The sequence below is a fragment of the Cydia pomonella genome, chromosome 26 (genome assembly GCF_033807575.1).
Source record: "Cydia pomonella isolate Wapato2018A chromosome 26, ilCydPomo1, whole genome shotgun sequence".
Taxonomy (NCBI): domain Eukaryota; kingdom Metazoa; phylum Arthropoda; class Insecta; order Lepidoptera; family Tortricidae; genus Cydia; species Cydia pomonella.
Window position 1 is genome coordinate 1,832,163 of NC_084728.1, and position 21,824 is coordinate 1,853,986.

The 21,824-nt window shown below is 36.8% G+C and overlaps 1 protein-coding gene across 2 annotated transcripts in view; it reads right to left on the minus strand.

Annotated features, from left to right (window-relative positions):
* Nucleotides 1-21,824, minus strand: part of LOC133532052 (serine protease 33) — an 87,235-nt gene that overhangs the window by 27,869 nt on the left and 37,542 nt on the right. The gene's annotated exons all lie outside the window — the stretch shown is intronic.

Sequence of the window (21,824 nt, forward strand, 5' to 3'; positions counted from 1 at the left end):
AATGCCCTTACCAGGATTTGAAGTTCAAAGGGGGCATTTGAACCCGGGACCATCGGCGTCGTAGGCAGGGTCACTACCCACTAGGCCAGACTGGTCGTCTTTGCTTAAGTTTATGCACAAGCTTATCTAATTTGATATTAAAATTAAAAAAAAAATTAAATATCATTTATTTTCAGGCAATTATGGCCCATATATACATACCTTACAGACTAACATACATACAATAATAAAAATCTTAAAATATAAATATAATTTTGACGACGCAGTTTTCGGTTGCGCCGCCTGTTCTAGTGCGGGATTCGGCAGATTCCCACGAAACCGCCGAAATATCACACCAATAAAATTAAATGGTGACAGCAGGAATTTATCTTGAAATAGCAACGATTCAGAATGTAAACAAACATGATGGCTGTCATTCACTATCCACTTTCCACAGATAAAACACAGATGACACGCGATATTGGAATTATTTTAAAACAGTGTTGCTAACCCGTGATTTTTCAAATTTGCCGCCTTTTGCTACTGACAAGATTTGCTTGACCAAGAACATATATCTATGCCTGTAATTAGTTTCTATAGCTCCAGAGGGCCTACCGCGAACCACGTTCGACGTGTTGCCTCTCTGTCGCACTTGTAAATTCGTACGTAAGCGTGACAGGGAGGCAACACGTCGAAGGTGGTTCGCGGTAGGCCTTCAGCTTATACGTAGGTCACTAGATAAGTTTTGCAATAGACAAATATGGACCAATGAGATGGCCTATCGCATATATTTTATAAAACTATATTTCCATGACAGTGTTTGGCCGGAAAATATTTGATTTATTTTTAAATTTACTTATTAAAAAATAGATTTTAACGTTGAAAACGTCGGACTAACGACAATTTACGCATATTTAATAAAGCATTTTTTCCATACAAAATAAAAAAAAAATTAAGTAAAATTAAACATTAAGTAAATGTTTTCCGGCCAATCATTGTCTATGGGAATATAGTTTTAAAAAGTATATGTGATAGACCTCTTTGTTTCATATTTGTCTATATATATATATATATATATATATATATATATACTTGTAGTTATAATATAATATATATATGTACTAGTTGTAAATCTAGGGAAGAGCGGTGCCTCCCAACACAAGCATTGTTTTGCTTACCGGGCGGCTCCATCCCCTGCATCACAAAAATGTATATTATTAAGAAATAAAGAATTTTTGTATATTTTTTTTTTGTCTATTGCAAAACTTATCTAGTGACCTATGTAAAATAAACAAAATAGAAAAAAACACAAATTTTGTATGTAAAACTTAAATTGAAGCTACATATCTAAATAGGCTATATCAAAATATTTTAAAATGCTCGTAAGAACTTGCTTTTCAAAAACTACCTTCTTCCAACCAAAGGGCTATACGTAATCAATCGATCAACACCTATTTAAACACGGAAACTATTACAAACACATTATAACACAGCGCACACGTATCTTACGTAATGTAACAGTACAGTGTAATGAATTCTAATGAATATAATGAGGGCGATATATTATGGTATTCAGAGCGCTCCCGGCCTTGAGCTGGTAGTGAAAATGTAGGTTATGTGTTATGTTATATTTGTTTATTGTTATCTGTTTATTTAATGTTTGGAAAGAGTCAATGTCATGAGAAAGTGATGAAAAAGAAAAAAAAAAACCGTTTTGTGGCATATTTGGTAAGCAACCGCGCCTACTACGTGTAGCATGTTCGGATCTACCCGCGTTTTGTTTTTGTGTCCATTTTGTACATACTTCGTTATTCTACTCGTCGACTGTGATGTATGAATGAAGATTTCGTATACCTAACTACAATTGCGAACTTTTCATGTATGGGTTTCCACTCAACTATAATATTCATTTCGATACGCTGTAGTCAACCGTAAAAAAATGACCAATCACGTGCAGCCGCGCTCCCATAGAAAATACTAAATGGGCGCGGGGCGGGAGTCGCGCGTTTATGTCAATGTCTACTGAGATACTTATCAATTTTCATGTTTTATTTAGGTTTTATATTTAACAAAAAAAGGTTTTTTTTAAACTGTATAATTCTTTATTTACAATAACAATATACATAATGGATATATACAGATGATTACTATATCTAGCTTATATCTAAAATAGGCCCTTGAGGCATTGTACCAAGGATGCTGGCGGCATTTCCTCGTTGTATCGCAATACTGATACGTTGTGCGAGGAAGCCGCCAGGTCTTCGGTCACCAGTTAAGTCAACCAGACGTTTCGCGAGTTCTCCTAAAAAACTTGTCCACGGTCCCAGGGGTCCCAGACCCCATGGATCAACGCCAAATGGTACAAAATGGTATTCTCTACCGAGGCTCTTATATTTACTACGTTTCAAAATTTCGGCGCTTTCCGCCGCTGCGCCCGCCTTTACATTAGTCCGTTGGAGGTGGGACGGTGCCAGTGTGTCTACGCAGGTAGCATCCCACACTAACATCCCTCCCAATCCGTTTTTCTAGATGACTCGTAGAAAAAGTATTGTATACAATTAGTGATATAATCAAGCTTTTCAATCTCGTACATTACTTAGACTTAAACACGGTACCTGGCTAAAAAACTCTCTATTACACCACGATTGCACAAAATACTATTTAAGTAATTGTTGCGACTGCAACTTAATATTATATAAAAATCAATGCAGTAGCTAAACGCAGCCGTCGGGCTCGGCTAGTATTCGGAGGCTTTTTAAAAGCACCAATAGGAGCGCTCCACATAATCTGTAACGCGGCCAATTGGAAGCATTTAAATCTAAACCTTTTGTACTGATCAAGTCAAATATTGCAAATCACTCTTTCATCATCCTCCATACTATCAACACCTACTTTCTACATTGAACCGTTTTGACAAGAACCCTTGTAAACCAGTACCCCTTTGGAAGATTATACTTCACTTCATTATAAATCGAAGTTTTATTTAAGTCGTCGACATCCTGACCTGCACGGCGGCTACAGTAATATATGTTACTCATATAATTGTAAAAAAATATTTTTAGAAATAAAGATCCCATCAAATAAAACATGTAAAAAGTAGCCAAGACGAGATCATAAGGCCCGCACTGTCAACAAGTTATCAGATCTCTTGTAGAGTACAAGCCTTAACTTCACAAACTCTACTCCTTAGTTAAAAATAAAATAGGTGGCTTGGCCTATCGGGTTAACCCTTTACCAGGCTAAGGAATATATATTTCCCACATGCGGCTCTTCAAACATGTGTTCTATTTTCGATGAGTAAGACTGACATTCGATTGTAATTTTTGAACTGTCAGCCTGGTAAAGGGTTAACCAGCCAAACCAACCCACGGTGTATACACGTCCTTCTTCCTCGCGTTGTCCCGGCATATTGCCACGGCTCATGGAAGCCTGGGGTCCGCTTGACAACTATCCCAAGATTTGGCGTAGGCACTAGTTTTTACGAAAGCGACTGCCATCTGACCTTCCAACCCAGAGGGTAAACTAGGCCTGGTTGGGATTAGTCCGGTTTCCACGGTGTATACACGTATATAGATTCAATACATAGAAAACATCCACGACTCAGGAATAAATATTTGTGATGATAACACAAATAAATGCCCTTACCAAGATTTGAACTCGGGACCTCTACTTCGTAGACAGGGTCTCCACCGACAATGGACATCGTGAAAGTTCGTAAGTTAGTTCTTGAATAATCTATCTCAATCTAGCATCTGAATAGTCGTCCACCCAATACCTAATCTCACGATTAGGCAAGCTAGGAAACCAGCCTATGCGTGTGCGCACCGTGTTTCGCATCTCAAACGAGTAATGTAACAGTTATGTCACTAGGGAGGAAAACCTGCCTTTACCCGACCCTTCACGTGATGAGATAATCATGTAGATAATCTATACGATTGTGGGGTTAACAGCAAGTACAGTCGCCATCAGATATATTGGAACGGCCAAGGTGTTCACAAATATCTGAACATGCCTCTATTGCCAAAGCGTTAGAGTGCATGTTCAGATAATTGTGAATACCTTGGCCGTTCCAATATATCTGATGGCGACTGTACCTAACCTGCTATTTATCTACTTATTTTACAGTATATAAATGGCTACTTTACCGCACTAGTGCAATAGTTAGCACATTACGTAACTATGTCGAAAATTTAAAGGGCCATATGTACTGTAAAACGTTGTACGATACATGTGCGAATAGATAACGCAACTCGTATCGATTTAAAACACTCTTGGTTGTGTTTTAATTTATCGCCACTCGTTTAGAATTTCCTATTTTTCGCACTTGAATCGCAATGTAAATAAATAAAATAAATATTCTTTATTTCCTTAAAATATGTACTATAATCGCACCAGTGTGTTAACTTATCTATTTATTTAATATTTATTGCACAAAAGAAAAACTTATAGTACAAAAGGCGGACTTAAAGCCATGATGCATTCTCTACCAGTCAACCTTTAGGTAAAACAGAGATATTGTGTTTTAGGTTTCCGTGTCTCAAAGGGAAAAAAACGGAACCATTATACCTAGGATCACTCGTGCGTCTGTCTGTCTGTCCGTCTGTCACAACCTATTTGCTCCGAAACCACGTCCCCGGCAAGCTCGGCCGAATTTCACCTTCCCATATAAATGGAGTTCTCATTTTAAAACTACGCGTTGGATTGTAATGAAACTTTGCACATACAATGACATGAGGTATATCTAGCCCTGTAATTAGTTTATATAGCTCCAGTTTATAAAACAAAGTAAATAGAGCAAAAACAAGTTTTGTATTAGGGGTCATCCATTAATTACATCACACGAATTTCTAGGTTTTTTGACCCTTCCCCCCTCCTTGTCACACTTGGTCACATTTGGCAAACCCCTCCCCCCTGGTGTGACGTCACATTTTTCGCATTGTTTTCCAACAAAATCGGCGAATCGAATTTGTTACTATTGTCATGATTTATTTATGTTTACTTTTAAGATAGCAGTTCAATAATAATTTATTTATTTATTTATTTATTTAATCTTTATTGCACAAAAGAAAACCTTATAGTACAAAAGGCGGACTTAATGCCATGAGGCATTCTCTACCAGTCAACCTTTAGGCAAAGCAGAGAGATTGTGGGCGGTGCTACTTTAACAACAACAACCAAATATAATACAATAACATACCATACATACATAATACATACATACATAAATATACATACTTATATTTCTTATAATATATACATAAATAACGACAAAACATATAGAGCTTACCCATACATTATTATTTTTTCATTCTGCTAGCAAAGAAAGCACGTAAGGATTTTTTAAATGCAAACTTATTTTGAGCATTTTTGATGCCGTAGGGAAGTCCGTTCCAAAGACGGGCCGCTACGACGACGATAATTATACTGGGACAACATTATAATGTTACCCCGATTAATACAGGGGTAGTTGGGAAAATAACGTTATACTGTTGGCAACACGGTAGTTTTAGCAAGTGGTGGGGACACGGTAAATGTTGGACAGGCTCGTTCACTTGGGTTGAGGCCGTCAAAGAGGACGCATCGTAATGAACTGGTTAGGTCAGAGTACCTGCAAGTATCCCGATTCTTGTAGTAGCAATAGTTTAGAGTAACCATGCGAGAAGAAGCACCACACTATTAATATTTTATCAAACTATTCTGGACAAAGAAATAATAGTAATTATAACACAAAACCGACTAGGAAAGAAAATTAATCGCATAAAACGATTATCGTTCTAAAAACTCGTTATTCAACTGTACAGCGAATAATTTTTTTAAATAAATACTGGTGAAGTTAAAGTGACTTCACAAAGTTTGTGACTCCCCCTCCCCCTTGTCACAACATGTCACATGTTCTTGACCCCCTCCCTCCTCCTAAACGTGTGATGTAATTAATGGATGACCCCTTAATAACTCAAATTCGCTGTGTTTTTTGTTACTATGGTATCTGAAGCTACATAAACTAATTATAGGACTAGATATACCTTATCCTGTTGTAAGTACCCTGCCTACGAAGCTGATGGTCCCGGGTTCAAATCCTGGTAAGGGCATGTATTTGTGTGATGAGCATGGATATTTGTTCCTGAGTCATGGGTGTTTTCTATGTATTTAAGTATTCATAAATATTTATATATTATATATATCGTTGTCTAAGTACCCTCAACACAAGCCTTATTGAGCTTACTGTGGGACTTAAGCTTACTGTGGGTGTGGGACTTAGTCAATTTGTGTAATAATGTCCTATAATATTTATTTATTTATTATTTATTTATTAAGTAAAAAGTTTTAGAGCAATCTAACTAGTTATAAAATGAGAGCGTAACTACGTTTGTATAGAGAACCGAGCTTGCTGGGGACTTTTAAATTGAAATTTGTGACGCAAAAACGCACATGTAACGTATATAAATGAATTATAGGTGCTTTTTTTAGTGATAATATTTTTTATCATAAAATATTTTTATCAAAAAACTTTTCTTAAAAGTTGCTACTTCTTCGTGTTATTACTTGCTTGTCATAACTTACCTACTGTCTCACTTACGTCGCTGGCGCCAGCGAAAACGGCAAGTCGGTCAGTAGGCGACTTTCCCCTCTGACATAACTGTTATGGCATCGAGATGCACGCGCAGCTAATCAGCTGTGGTCAAAATAAACATGGGACACTGGCGTATGTCTGTAGCTATCACTGACGTATTAGTGCATGTATGTTAGTATACAGTGTATTGATTCTTACGTGTCTTATCATGTAAACAAACGTGACGTCCCAACAACGTTCATAGATAATCTAGACTTCGTAATGTCAGATGAGTCGTTCGTTACTGAGATAATTGATGAAAATCTTATTAGAAATGGGGAGCTAATGTAAATCTTACTCGAAAGTGTGAAGGTTACTTTGACAGCGTCCGCCATGACACCTATAGTTGTCCTTGGCGCTGTGGGCACGACTAGTAACCACGACTTTAGGGGTTCTTGGCGTTCAAAGGGTTAAAATGTTGCACGCAATTATTATTCACAATACAATATAAATACACTTTATTGCACACCTCAATACAGAAACAGTACAAATAATACAACACATAAAGAAGAGGTAAACAACAGGCGGTCTTATCGCTAAAAAGCGATCTCTTCCAGACAACCTTAACTTACTACTTACTATTTACTTTTACCTTTATTTGTATGTTTATGCCACGACACGAATGCATGTCATTGTCATGACATAGGATATAGGTGTATTTTTGTAAATATAAAAGGTCGAAGAAGATTTTCTAATGTATTAGTAAATGTGTTATACTAAAAAAAAATACATGTATGGATTTATTTGCCAACCGTATGCTTTGCTATGAAAACTGCACGTTAATAACGATCACTAGTTTGTACATTGATTAGTGTTAAGTGCGAGTACATACATGTCATTTGCTACTTAACACAAGTACCAAATGTATGTACTCGAACTTAACACTAATCAACGTGTAAACAAGCCTTAACGTAACGTAACGTTTCATTTTACTCCCCATAATTTTTCATACCATTCATATACGAAAATCGATTCTTGAAAAATGAACTCCAATAAATAAAATTGTTTGTGTGTTCAAATGTTATATTAAATATAAAAACCCGGACCGGACCGGATTGGACCAGGATATCTTAAACTATGTCCATAAGAGATGTATGGGTACTATAAATGTCATCTCGCTTTGTGTGGTAGGGCACGGCACAGCGGATGTCGTTCCAGCAGTGGCAGCATGGTTCCAATTTTATCGCTTGTCACTATGCCCATCACGTTCGCACTTACATACTTGTTAGAACGTGACAGGCATGGTGACAAATGATAAAGAGTCAACCATCTTAACCCTACAGATCTAGAGCAGAGCCCAGCTAGGGAAGTACCTCCACCTTACAGAAAACCGCAGCCAAATAACACTAGACCCTACTCATAGTGTTGTGTTCCTGCCGGTGAGTAAGTATTAGGGTCGGCAATGCGCATGTAACTCCTCTGGAGTAGCAGGCGTACATAACCTACGGAGACTGCTTACCATCAGGCGGGCTGTATGCTTGTTTGCCACCGACGTAGTATTAAAAAAAAGTTTTGTTTTGGTTTACCTAACGTGTTCTCTACACAAACATGATAATTATAGCATGAATATATACATATTTTAAAGCATATTAGTAAACATGTAGGTCGCTCACAATAATACTATTATGTGAAATTACATAAACACATTACAGCACGCTAATAATATGCAAATTGTCAAAAAGAAACGCCATTTTCTTAACAATTATCTACCGGATATGTTTAGTGCTAAAAAGTTAGTATTTAGTTTTTATTGCTAGAAAACGCTGGTCTTTAAATGTACAACATCAGAGTCTGCTCGGAAAGAGAAGAGTTACTATAAAAAGCTCGTATTGTTGTTTTTTTTGTTGTTTTCTGTGTTGTTTTTGTTGTTGTTTTTACAGCCCGTCTAATAAGACGCAAAGATGTCGACGAGATAAGTCAAATTTTGCTTAAATAGTGATGTCGAAATTAACTTATCTCGTTTAACATAATTTCTATCGTTATTTTATATTATGAGAATAAATATCCAAATGTATATTCTAAAACAATATGAAATGAAAATCAAAATTTTAAAGGCCGAATGCTACTCCAGATTACTGTACAGTCACGTCTGAAAATATCGATACATACCAAGTTCCAAAAATATGTATACATATTTTTGGAACTTTGTCCGTATCGATAATTTTAGACGTGACTGTACAGCACTTAAGACATAATGTATTCGAGATGCGTATGTGACTTTGGGTAATAAAGAACAATTGTGAATGAAAGTCGAGCTGTGCGGTGACCATGAGTTGGATTTTTCTCCGGACTTTCTGTTGGGTCAATATCAGTGCTTATTACGAGTTACGAGTAACAAACTGTTAGACCAATTCAAACGTACATTGACATCAAAAAACTATTAAAATAATGTCATTCAATTATCGTGAATTTCATTCATATTTGTCCGTACAATTACTGGCGCGAAACTGGCGCACGATAACTACGGTATATGACATTATTCAAATATCATTCTGAGTTTAGTGTATGTTCGAATTGGCCTGTATATTGTTTTGTTGTATTTTTGTATGTAGTAGATACCTATTTCTACATTTTGATGATATCTCTATAGGGTTCCATAAGTGCATAAACAAAAAATACTACAAAAATATGCCCGTGGTGAAATGCACTGATATTGACCCAGTTGAGTTTTTTTGATAAGCTCGTAAGTACATTACGTTACGACAGACGATATAAAACATTCGCCAAAACTAAAGACAATTGACTTAACTCGTTAGTTGGACAATATATCGGTAGATATACCTACTGGGGAAAGACTATATAAGGGCACATGCAAGGTCAACCATTACAAAATGGGGTCCATAAAAATATGGGTACAATTTTCACCTTATTCAAGATCCAAACCAACGCTCGAATTATTCATGACGTTATTCATAAAAGCGGTAATTTTGACTTTCGTATTTATAAGAAATGGATAACATAAATTGAAATTATATACAATCGTACTGAATTGCTGTTATATAATGGTATATGGTTCAGAAGACTATGTCGAAAGACCATGAAGATACAATTCGATTTCCGGCCGGTATAAGAAGTACTTAAACTGTGTGATCAAATCAAACATTTTAAACGCCGATTAAGAGATTTTTTTGTTGGATGGACCGTTGTATTCTGTTAGTGAAATTATGAACGATGTATATATTTTGACGATCCTCTACAAGAGATCTTGACATTATTTTGAAATCCTAGTATCCCGTTATTATTTAATTTTTGAATTGATATTTTATTGATTATTTTCTTGTATATCTGTTTTGACAATCATAATATGAATTCTTGTAGATTGACGTGCACTTTACAATGTAATCTGTATTACGAAATAAATAAATCTAAATCAATTACTAATTAATATATTATTTAATTTTGACGACCGGTTTGGCCTAGTGGGTAGTGACCCTGCCTACGAAGCTGATGGTCCCGGGTTCAAATCCTGATAAGGGCATTTATTCGTGTTATGAGCATGGATATTTGTTCCTGAGTCATGGGTGTTTCTATGTATTTAAGTATTTATATATTGTATATATCGTTGTCTAAGTACCCTCAACACAAGCCTTATTGAGCTTACTGTGGGACTTAGTCAATTTGTGTAATAATGTCGTATAATATTTATTTATTTTATTTATACCATATTGTTAAAAAGTGCCTTTCCATGACTTCACAAAAGAGAGGGAAGGGCAGGCCACAGACCACGTGGATGATTAACCTCCAGAAGGACATGAAAGAATGTGGCCTGTCTGTCGACGATGCAAAACAGCGGAATAGAAGGCGCCTCAAAATCAAGAAAGCCGACCCCGCGTAACGGGATAAGGCGAGGACCAAGAAGAAAGAACAACCAAGCGTCGATACAAAATTGCAGGAAAAATCCCACACAGGCTCCCAAATCATAGGCACCCCACAGCGTGGGCTCGAAGAAAGTTAACATTGTTCTTAATGCCCTAATGCAGAGATTTCGTCATTTCACATCGTGATTTTTCCGTCATACTCATTCCTTTATGTTTTTTATTACCGCTAAAGACTCGTTTTAGCGAGAGATCGCGTGCGGTGATAAAATTTTGGTTTTTATTAAGAATTTTAACGGTTAGTGCATTTTTATGATTATAATGTGACATAGGTAATAGAGTTTCTTAGTTTTGAAATTTGGTCAAGTCGAATATTGCGTAGAAAATTATTTGAAATGTTTATTAAGTAAGATCAAAAAAAAAGCGCTGGTGGCCTAGCGGTAAGAGCGTGCGACTTGCAATCCGGAGGTCGCGGGTTCAAACCCCGGCTCGTACCAATGAGTTTTTCGGAACTTACGTACGAAATGTTATTTGATATTTACCAGTCGCTTTTCGGTGAAGGAAAACATCGTGAGGAAACCGGACTAATCCCAACAAGGGCTAGTACCCTCTGGGTTGGAAGGTCAGATGGCAGTCGCTTTCGTAAAAACTAGTGCCTACGCCAAATCTTGGGATTAGTTGTCAAAGCGGACCCCAGTCTCCCTTGAGCCGTGGTAATATGCCGGGACAACGTTAGGAAGAAAGAAAGAAAAAAGTTTATTAAGTAAGATCATTGTTACTTTTAGAAAACGCTGGTGGGCCTAGTTGTATCTTTGATTGTACTATGTGTTAATGTAAAATCATTGTATAGGTGACACAGTTCAGTACCCCTAGTGTAAATAAATTCAATTTTGAAACGTGACGTACGCGTTTGCGTTTAGTCTCATTTTGTATTGGATTTAGAAAGAGCGCGCCAAGCGGGACGTTTTGGAAACTCAAAATCCTATACAAAATGAGACTTAACGCAAACGCGTTCGTCACGTTATGATGTCGATCAAATTTACACTAGGGGTACAGGTAAGAAGTAGTGGTGTGCTTATAAGTCTTTTTTTTACATTTCGCAAATGTACACTTTGCGTATAAGTTTCATTCCAGCAAAAGCGTTTTCATGTCAAATGTAGCTAAGACGAGACCATAAGGCTCGCACTGTCAAAAAGTTATCAGAAGTGGCAGCATGGTTCCATTTTTATCGCTTGTCACTATGCCCGTCACTTTCGCACTTACATACTTGCTAGAACGTGACAGGCATGGTGACAAATGATAAAGAGCCGACCATCTTGGCCCTACAGATCTCTAGTAGAGACAAGCTTCTAATTCGATAAGCCCACACAAACTCTACTCGTTACTCAAAATATGTGGCTTCACGGTTCATATTTTCTTGGCTTTGACGTGTGGGATAGGTTTTTCAAAACTAATAAGTGTCTCCCAAAACCATTTTTTGATAAAGTTCATATTTTCGGAAATAATTTCTCCGAAAGAAAAAAAAATGTGTCTCCCCACTCTAACTTTTGAAGATGGACCCAAAAAATATTAAAAAAAAATCGTGAAAGAAAAGCTTATTAAAAAATTTAAATGAAAACTATAGCAAACATTATCGGTCCAGCCGTTTTTGAGTTATTGAAAAAAAAAACTCTTCTTAGCAATAAGACGTACAAAGCGCTGCAAAGGTAGTCCCTTATGCTTGTAATGTACATGATACTTACCAATAGCCCCCGTTTGGCCTATTTGCATGCATGGCCCGACATGCTCTTGACCCTTTCTTACACTAGCGTATATTCTACAGAACCCCTAGTGTAAATTTATTCGATGTCACGCTATCGAATAAATTTACACTAGGGGTACAGTTGATGCATCGGTATTGGTTCACGTATGGCATTGTCCCACATCCCCTAATTAATCAGGGGAAGCGACTTGCCCTTGATTAGTTTCGTAATCGCGGAAACAGATTCGGCGCGTGCGCAAGGCACAAGCGATAAAGCACGCGTTTATTATATTCCTAAAACCAGGTACCGGATACCGGTATTTTTTGTATGCGTACGAAAACTGTATTTTTTCGTTTGTTAATTATTTCATTTCTAATTTGGCAATTTATTATTATTTAAACTTTATTGCACAATAAAAATAAATACAAATGGCGGACTTAATGCCTTAAGGCATTCTCTACCAGTGAACCATAGGGCAAACCAGAAAATCTCGAATGTGGGTGCAGTGAGAAAAAAAATCTAATAATACGAAGTCGTTATCATAAAACACAACTGGACTCAGTTAGTACATTTGGAGTATAAAATAAACCGAAATATATGGTAATTCGAACTTTTGCAAAAAACCGGTTCTAATATCTGCCTATAACTTTGTATTGGCTATATGTGATGCACGTGGTCGAAAAATACAAGCAACGACAATGTACGTAGGAATAATAAATAATAAATAAATAAATGAATAAATATTACAGGACATTATTACACAAATTGACTAAGTCCCACAGTAAGCTCAATAAGGCTTGTGTCGAGGGTACTTAGACAACGATATATATAATATATAAATATTTACAAATTCTTAAATAGATAGAAAACACCCATGACTCAGGAACAAATATCCATGCTCATCACACGAATAAATGCCCTTACCAGGATTTGAACCCGGGACCATCAGCTTCGTAGGCAGGGTCACTACCCACTAGGCCAAACCGGTCGTCCAAAGGAATGAAAACCAACAAAATGAGAACATCTTTTTTTGAAGTCGATTGAAAATATGAACTTTCATGGGATACCTTCAAACTGCCTTCAAACTAATGACTGTGACTGCGACAATTTTTTTTTAATTTTAACTACAGAAACTACATCATACATTTTCTATACAAAATAACAAATGAGCGATCTATACTATTTCCTATGGGCAATATTTTATAGTAAAAATGAATCCCAGCATTTCAGAGACTCAAATATGTTTTAAGCAAAAATTTAATTTTTGGTACAAGCTTTTATCGCTGACTATACTCTTCTATTCTACAGGTAACTATTACTCATCGAGACAATTCTAAAAACCCCAAACACAATTAGGTTGCGTTGTTTTATCACAGAATTCCTATAGCTACCTCCTGTCTCCATCATCGGATCAGCTTGATGGTACCATAATATAGCTTTGTCACCCGACTTACATAAGTATGCAAATTTTCAGCTTCATCGGAAACCGGGAAGTGGGTCAAATTTAACTTGCAAGATTGGCCCATACATACTAACAGGGCAAGTTAAATAAAAGCTTGTAATTAATTTACTTATTGTGATGCGACATTTAATACCACTCGCAGTGCTTATCAAATCTGACATCATTGTATATTCGCTTCAATTGTTGTTTACTCTGAGAGTACGTCTGAATGTCTGTCAAGTTAGACCAGTGTGACAGCACTGGCTCCCCTCGAATGCGGCTGACTCCTTATTGCGCACACAAAGGAGCCGCCTGATGGGAAGCGGTCATCGTCGCCCATGGACATAAGCAACACCATAGGAGCCACTTAAGCGTTGCCGACCCTTGGGAACCCTAAATACCCGCTTCTTGAAGAATCCCATGTCGTAGCGCAGCGCAAAGGAAATACCTCAGGAGGCAAGTCAAACGTTTTTCCACTTCTAAAAAATTTCCATTTCCCATTTTTTTTTATGTTATTTACACAATGAAAAACTAGGTTTATAGGTTTCCTTTTTTTCTAGCATTTGCAAAAAAAAACGAAAAAATATTAAATAAAAACGAAACCTATAAACCTAGAATATATTATGTTGAAGCGATCGACATCAAAATAATAATAATAAATAAATAATAAATAATTATTAGAGAATTAAGATTTAGTTAGTGGAAAACGTTTTCTCCCGAAATGGAATTTCATAGAAAAAGTACCGTTATTTCGCTAGGATTGAAAAGTGTTTAATACAAAACATATAGCGTGTAAGTTTAGCTTAAGTTATTTTTTTTATATAGCAACATATTTTGTAGTTGCCCTATAATTTGCATGTGGCAACTCTCTCTCTTCTTTCTCGATCCGAACCAACGACACGTCCCGCAAGCACCTTTGTAATTTTATATTTAATTTAAAGTGAATTAAAGTTAATTTAAACTTAATAGGCGCATTTTGTATTCTCCAAAAAGTTATTCTTCCCTCTTAATCATCAATATCATCATGCGAACTTACAAATACACAAAAATTCCTAATTTATTAATACATAATTTTTTTTTTAAATAAACAAGTGAATACCATTTCTAACTTTTGTTGTTGTTTTATTAACTATGAGTTTATCTATAATATTCAATTTAATTCATGCTCCTAGCTTTATTATTTTAGCAGATATTCTTATTTATTTGCGTACTGACCCGTATTATTTGTCCGCGAGTGTACTTATCGCTTCTTAGAATTGCTCTCTAATTACCAGCCCTTCGATAATTCGACATCGGATAGTCTTATCCTGAACCCCGCCTATTCCTCATGAATTGCACCACTCGCGGACAAGTAATCGCGCGCGGCGACGCGTGTCTTCCTGCCTTTCACTGTCTGCTCGTCTATTCGTTCGCACTTATCTCTTAATTGCTGACCACATAACAAGGGATTACTTATAAATACTTGCACGATGGTAAATATTTAGGTTCTTAATTAATAATAAAAAATACTTAAATAAACTGAGGAAAAAAAAGCAGTAAAGTAAGTAAGTAAGTAAGTAAATATTCTTTATTGCACCAACAATTATACATTTTACATACATGTAAAACTATAAATGAATTTTAAAGGAAAATAGAACCAGGTAACAACAAAAAAAAAGACAAAAAAGTACCTAAAGAAAGGACGCTAAAGAAGTTTCCACTTCAAAAAAATGTCTACGTTCATTACATAAATAAATGGCCTTACCGACATTCGAACCAGAGACCATCAGCTTCATGTATTGACGCGAGCGAGACACACGCATGAGAACAAAATTACATCATTTTGACATCAATCAGCCTCAAGAACTTATTTGTCATGCGTATTTACCTCTTAAACAATCTCACACCAGGATCTTACTCCATAGCTTGCTGAAATCTCTTTAGAACACTGAGTCATCCGATTGCCTAAGCGTAGACAATCGCGATGAAATTTCGTGTGGAAATAGATGATCACAAATATTACCGTGACATGGTTTTGCGAGGAAAAAACCAGTAGGGCTAAGATGATAAGAAGAAATTGACGACCAGTTTGGCCTAGTGGGTAGCCTGCCTACGAAGCCGATGGTCCCGGGTTCAAATCTTGGTAAGGGCATTTATTCGTGTGATGAGCATGGATATTTGTTCCTGAGTCATGGGTGTTTTCTATGTATTTAAGTATTTATAAATATTTATATATTATATATATCGTTGTCTAAGTACCCTCAACACAAGCCATAATGAGTTTACTGTGGGACTTAGTCAATTTGTGTACTAATGTCCTATAATATTTATTTATTTATGGTCGGCTCTTTATCATTTGTCACCATGCCTGTCACGTTCTAACAAGTATGTAAGTGCGAAAGTGACGGGCGTAGTGACAAGTGATAAAAATGAAACCATGCTGCCACCGCTGCGGTGACAAATGATAAAGAGTCGACCATCTTAGCACTACTGAATGCAATACTTGGATATGATACCAGTAATATGTACTAATCTTTATGTTTTTTATTTATTTATACCACGACGGTGGCAAACAAGCATACGGCCCGCTTGATGGTAAGCAGTCACCGTAGCCTATGGACGCCTGCAACACCAGAGGCATTATATGCGCGTTGCCGACCCTTTAGAAACCTGTACACTCCTTTTTTGAAGAACCCCATACTGTAGCCCCTATGTGTCTCCGAATAGTCCGAATTATAATAAAACATTCGGCCACTATATCATCATACTGATTAAAGTGATTAAGTATGTTTAGAGTACATAATGGTGCTATATTTAATCGCACTAGTGCGGTAATTAGCACTTTACTTGCCTATGTCGAAAATTACATAGGCATATTTACTGTATTAACGTTGTACGACACACGCGTGAAATAGTACATTACTATAGAGGCCGGGAAACGTAGGGTTCCAGGCCAAGTAGATATAAACGGCTGAGCGTAGCGAAGCCGGATAGAGATACGCGGCCGGCAACCCCGTTTCTCGCCGAGATATATATAGTGCTTTTCTCAAACTTGCAATATAACAAAAAATTGTAGTCAATTTGTTTTGTGGCGACCTACTCGGCTCGCCACTCTACCAGCGGTGTACAAACTTGCGCGCGTAAGGGTCTCCCCAAACCAGTCGACGCGGAGTCGGCTTTCGCCGAGTGTTTTACACCACACTATTCGCATTTAGCCGATCGACCGTCTCCACGGTTGGACACCTGCGTTTAGCAGTCTCATCCTCCTTGCGGCCGTAGAGACGCCCGATCGCCTGCGACTTGCTATCGCAACAGTTGTAAAGCGACGGTCGGCTCTCCCGTGCTCCGTCCTGCCGTCGAGACGTCAGACAGCACACGTACAGCCGTTCAGTCCGACGAACAGATGTAGGACAGCGGGTGATCGGCAATCGTAAATCTCATTTTTGGAGACTGGTTGTTAGTAACAACCCGAGTTTGAAATTGAACAGACCTGTAAGATTATTTTCCTTGGTAATTGTTACACATTATATAATAACCTGTGATGATGGATATTTTACGTAGACGGGCATGGAAAAAAAGGCTTACCAGCTTTTTTACCGTCATCGGCTCTGTTCGGCCGTCGTCAGCTATGTTCGGCCGTCGAAGACGCTGAACGGCTTCCGCCAGCTCTGACCGGTCCTTATCGTAGGTACTCGGCCGTGATCGGAGCCGTTCAACTCTTTCCGGCACCGTACGGCGGTATAAGGAGATTTATGAATGCGAACGTGTGCGGTAGGCTGCAAACAGCGTCGTACGAGTGCGAACAGCTTTACGGCAAAACGCCGTTTTCCCGTCGAAAGACGTCGTTTCGCGTGGGCCGAGCCGATTTACGACTTATTCGCTGTTATTGCGTTGACATAAAGCTTTTTCCGTACGCGATTTGCCGAAACGGCGTCGACTAGTTTGGGGAGACCCTAAGTCCGCGCGCCAGCGCGATGCACCACCGCCGTTGCTTAGCAACGAATATGCACAACAAATCACCGTACCAAGCTAACTGAAGCTAGGTAGTTGATGGTTGGATGCCAAGACGTTGTGTCACAATTTGACGTTAAAAAACAAAAGAAGGTTGCTTTACAGTCCTAGGTGTGTAAGGCAGTATGAAATTCTTTTACATATCATCTTTACTCATCGCTCCTGATATGTAGTATTTCCGGACCTAATTTGACGTAAGTCATGTCATCATTTTCATAGCAAGTTTGAGAAAAGGTAATTTACAACTCGTGTTGATTTAACTTCGGTCGTGTCCAATCCACTAAACCGCTTAAATAAGCTTAACTCCTCCTCTAGGTCCTAATCTAGTGATCCCGAGTTATTATAAGAGATATTAAGAAATAATAATAAATATTATAGAACATTCTAGCACAAATTGACTAAAGTCCCACAGTAAGCTCAATAAGGCATGTGTTGAGGGTACTTAGACAACGATATATATATATAATATATAGATAATTAAATACATAGAAAACACCCATGACTCAGGAACAAGTATCTATGCTCATCAGACAAATAAATGCCCTTACCAGAATTTGAACCCGGACGAGCTTCATAGGCAGGGTAACTACGCACTAGGATAGACAGGTTGTCAAAAGTTAGAAGATAAGGAAAGAGATCAGATGAAGAAAACGCCTTGTGGTAACAAGAATCGTGTTAAAATAATAATAATATGCGCATGCGCAATGAATTGGCGGAGAAAGCCTCTTGCGGAAACTGCACGTTGACGATGCAGCGTTTGTGTCCTCAGCAGCGGGCAAATTAATTGAAGAAATTAAAAAAAAAGAAACTAAAAACCTTAATTTATTTTTTCCATCGAAAAATTGCCCTTCCTCCGTTTTGACGGTTCCGTACTCAAAAGGTAATAACAGGACCCTATTACTAAGACCACTGTCCGTCTGTCTGTCACCAGGCTGTATCTCATGAACCTTGATAGTTGAAATGTTCGCAGGTGATGTATTTCTGTGGCCGCTATAACAACGCATACTAAAAACAGAATAAACGTGATACCTACAACAAACGTAATTTTTTTGCCGTTTTCTGCATAATGGTACGGAACCCTTAGTGGACGATTTTTTCGAAAAAACGAAATCGAGCAAAAAGAAGTTTTTTTTTATACTACGTCGGTGGCAAACAAGCATACGGCCTGCCTGATGGTAAGCAGTATCCGTAGCCTATGTACGCCTGCAACTCCAGAGGAGTTACATGCGCGTTGCCGACCCTAACCCCCTCCCACCCTCGTTGAGCTCTGGCACCCTTACTCACCGGCAGGAACACAACACTATGAGTAGGGTCTAGTGTTATTTGACTGCGGTTTTCTGTAAGGTGGAGGTACTTCCCCGGTTGGGCTCTGCTCTAGATCTGGAATGACATCCTCTGGCTGTGCCCTACCACACAAAGCGAGATGATATTCACAATGCCCATACCTCTCTTTTGGAGGTAGTTTAAGGACTAGTCGTTTTGAAATGAGAGCGTAACTACGTTTGTATGGAGAACCCAGCTTGTTGCGGACCCTACATATAATATATAGATGTATATTTTTTAAATTTAGTATGTAACTTATATGTATTGCTTTGCGAGAAACAAAAATGCAGTAAATAAATAAATGCTTATTCGATATGTTGTTTGTTTTGATAGCTTTAGTTTTTTTAGGTTTATGCCTTTTTTGTGACACTAATGGTCTAAAATATACCCTTAATTCTAATTTTATTTCATCTATATTTATTTAAATTGTAGCTCCAAGCTTTTACCTAGATTCTCAGATCAGACCTAACCGTCAATGCCAAGATCCAGGATGTCATTACACGTATGACATAAAAGCGTGTCTAGACTTTGAGATAATTGTATGTACATGTGTCCGAGAATAGTATGTTAAATAGACTTGTCTGATCATATGTTGTTAACTGTCTGACATGTGATGTAATAGGTTTTTGATTTAATCATAGAGAAATAAGCTAACTCAGAGTGTTGATTTCTAACAAAGAGAAGTAGATATAAAGGTGGATTGGTGAAATTTTGTAGCCACAGAAAATTTACTGCCATCTTTAGACACATGATTAAAACTTTTAGAACGCCATTATCTAAAGTTAAATATAAATAAATCGGCCAAGAGCATATCGGGCCATGCTCAGAGTAGGGTTCTGTAGTTACTCTTCCGTCACAATAAGCTAAACTGGAGCTTAAAGTATAGTAGATTATTAACCAAGGGATGAACTGTGGATAGTACGTCTTTTTACTATGAAGGGGAAACTTTTTACGATAACTCAAAAACAGCTAAACTGATCATGTCTGCTATAGTTTTCATTTAATGTCTTTTTTAAGCTCTACTTCCACGATTTTTTTCATATTTTTTTAACCTACAAATGTTAGAGGGGGGGGGCACATTTTTCTTTCGGAGCGATGAGCTCCGAATATATCCACTTATATCAAAATATTAGTTTTGAAAGACCTTTCAAACGATATCCCACACTGTAGGGTTGAAGCAAAAAATAAATTCACCCCCACTTCACGTGTAGGAGAGGTACCCTAAAAAAATTTTTTGATTTTGTTGTACGACTTTGTCGGCTTTATTGATGTATACATCCATGCCAAACTTCAGCTTTCTAGCACTAACGACCACGGAGCAAAGCCTCGGACAGACAGACAGATAGACAGACGGACATGGCGAAATTATAAGGGTTCCTAGTTGACTACGGAACCCTAAAAAGTGGTGACATCTTACCGGGTATTACCCAAAATTGGGGCGCCATCGCTCAAAAAGATAAGTGAAAGTGAAAAGATAAGGATGAAAGTCAAATGGCGTTCTAAAAGTTTTAATCATCTGTCGAAATATGGCAGTAAATTTACTGTGACTACAAAGTTTTCTTTGACAATCCACCTCTACTTCAAAATTCTCTTTGCTTCTAGATAAACATCCATTTATAATACATTTTAAGCCAGCTTAGCAACAATTTATTCATGATAATTGAAGCTTAATAACTAAAATTTTTAAGAAAGTTTATAAAAATATTTTCGTAAGTTTAATAATTTTGATTTTATTTAATGAATAATGTTAATTTAATTAATTTGTATTTCTGATTTAATTTAATTAATATTTCAATTTTATTTTATGTAATTTATATGAAAATATTTAAATTGTTTGTTGTTTTGTGTTTTTGTATATGGATCTTGTCTGAAATAAATGCTTTTTATTTATTTATTTATTTAATCATACCCTCCATGCAACTTATAATCATTAAGTACGGAAATCCATTATATGGAGTGAGCACTCTAAGCTTAGGTACTTATTTCTCCATGACCTAGTATATATGCAGTGGAACCTCGATAACGCAAAATTCAAGGCAAACACAGAAAATGAATTTTATTATATTCGGGAGTTAAATTTCTGGTGCTAAATAGTGCAATTATTTAAAAATTTTATGACGCTAATAATAAGAATTAGTTTTGACTTCGATTTTAATTTCGTCTATAATAAATGAAGTACTTAAATTATTATAAGTAACAGTACCAAATAAAACTTTATCTGTTATTCAATGTAAAATTTCCAATAGAATATACTGCCTATTCAATATCTATTAAAAAATAAACAAAATAGTACAAATGTAGGTATAGCAAAGTACAATAGTAGAAACCCTGTACAAAAGAAAAATTCTTAAATATACGCAATATACAAGAAAACAATGCTTTTGCGTCGAAAAAATGCTGAAAATATACACAATATACAACGAAAAAATGGTTTCTAATAATCTGATGAAGTAAGAGTAAAAAATACTAAAAAATATACACTAGAATAAACACTGTATTTACAAAAGCTACAAATAATATAATGTTGTTTTGTCTTACCCCACCAGAATAGTAATACGTTAATATGTTTGACATAATGCATTTGTCCCTCTCACACTTGCATATATGCTAGTAAGAGACAAACGGATTATATCATACTAAACAGATCATAGAAAATAGAGTTAGTGTGTTAGTATTATATACAAAAAATATACAAATGATTGTTAATAATATAGATGTGAGAAAGCAAGACATAGTTAGAGAAGAGCAAGAAGAATATAAATATATTACTATATACAAAGTACCTGATGACGTCACGGCATATCTGGAATCTAGAATGTTCTAGAGCTTTCTATCTATGTCTTGCCGAACGACCACATCTGAGCTCTGTTAGTAGGGGACTATTGTAGCTTTTTAGTGCCTTATCACAGCATAAATATAAAATA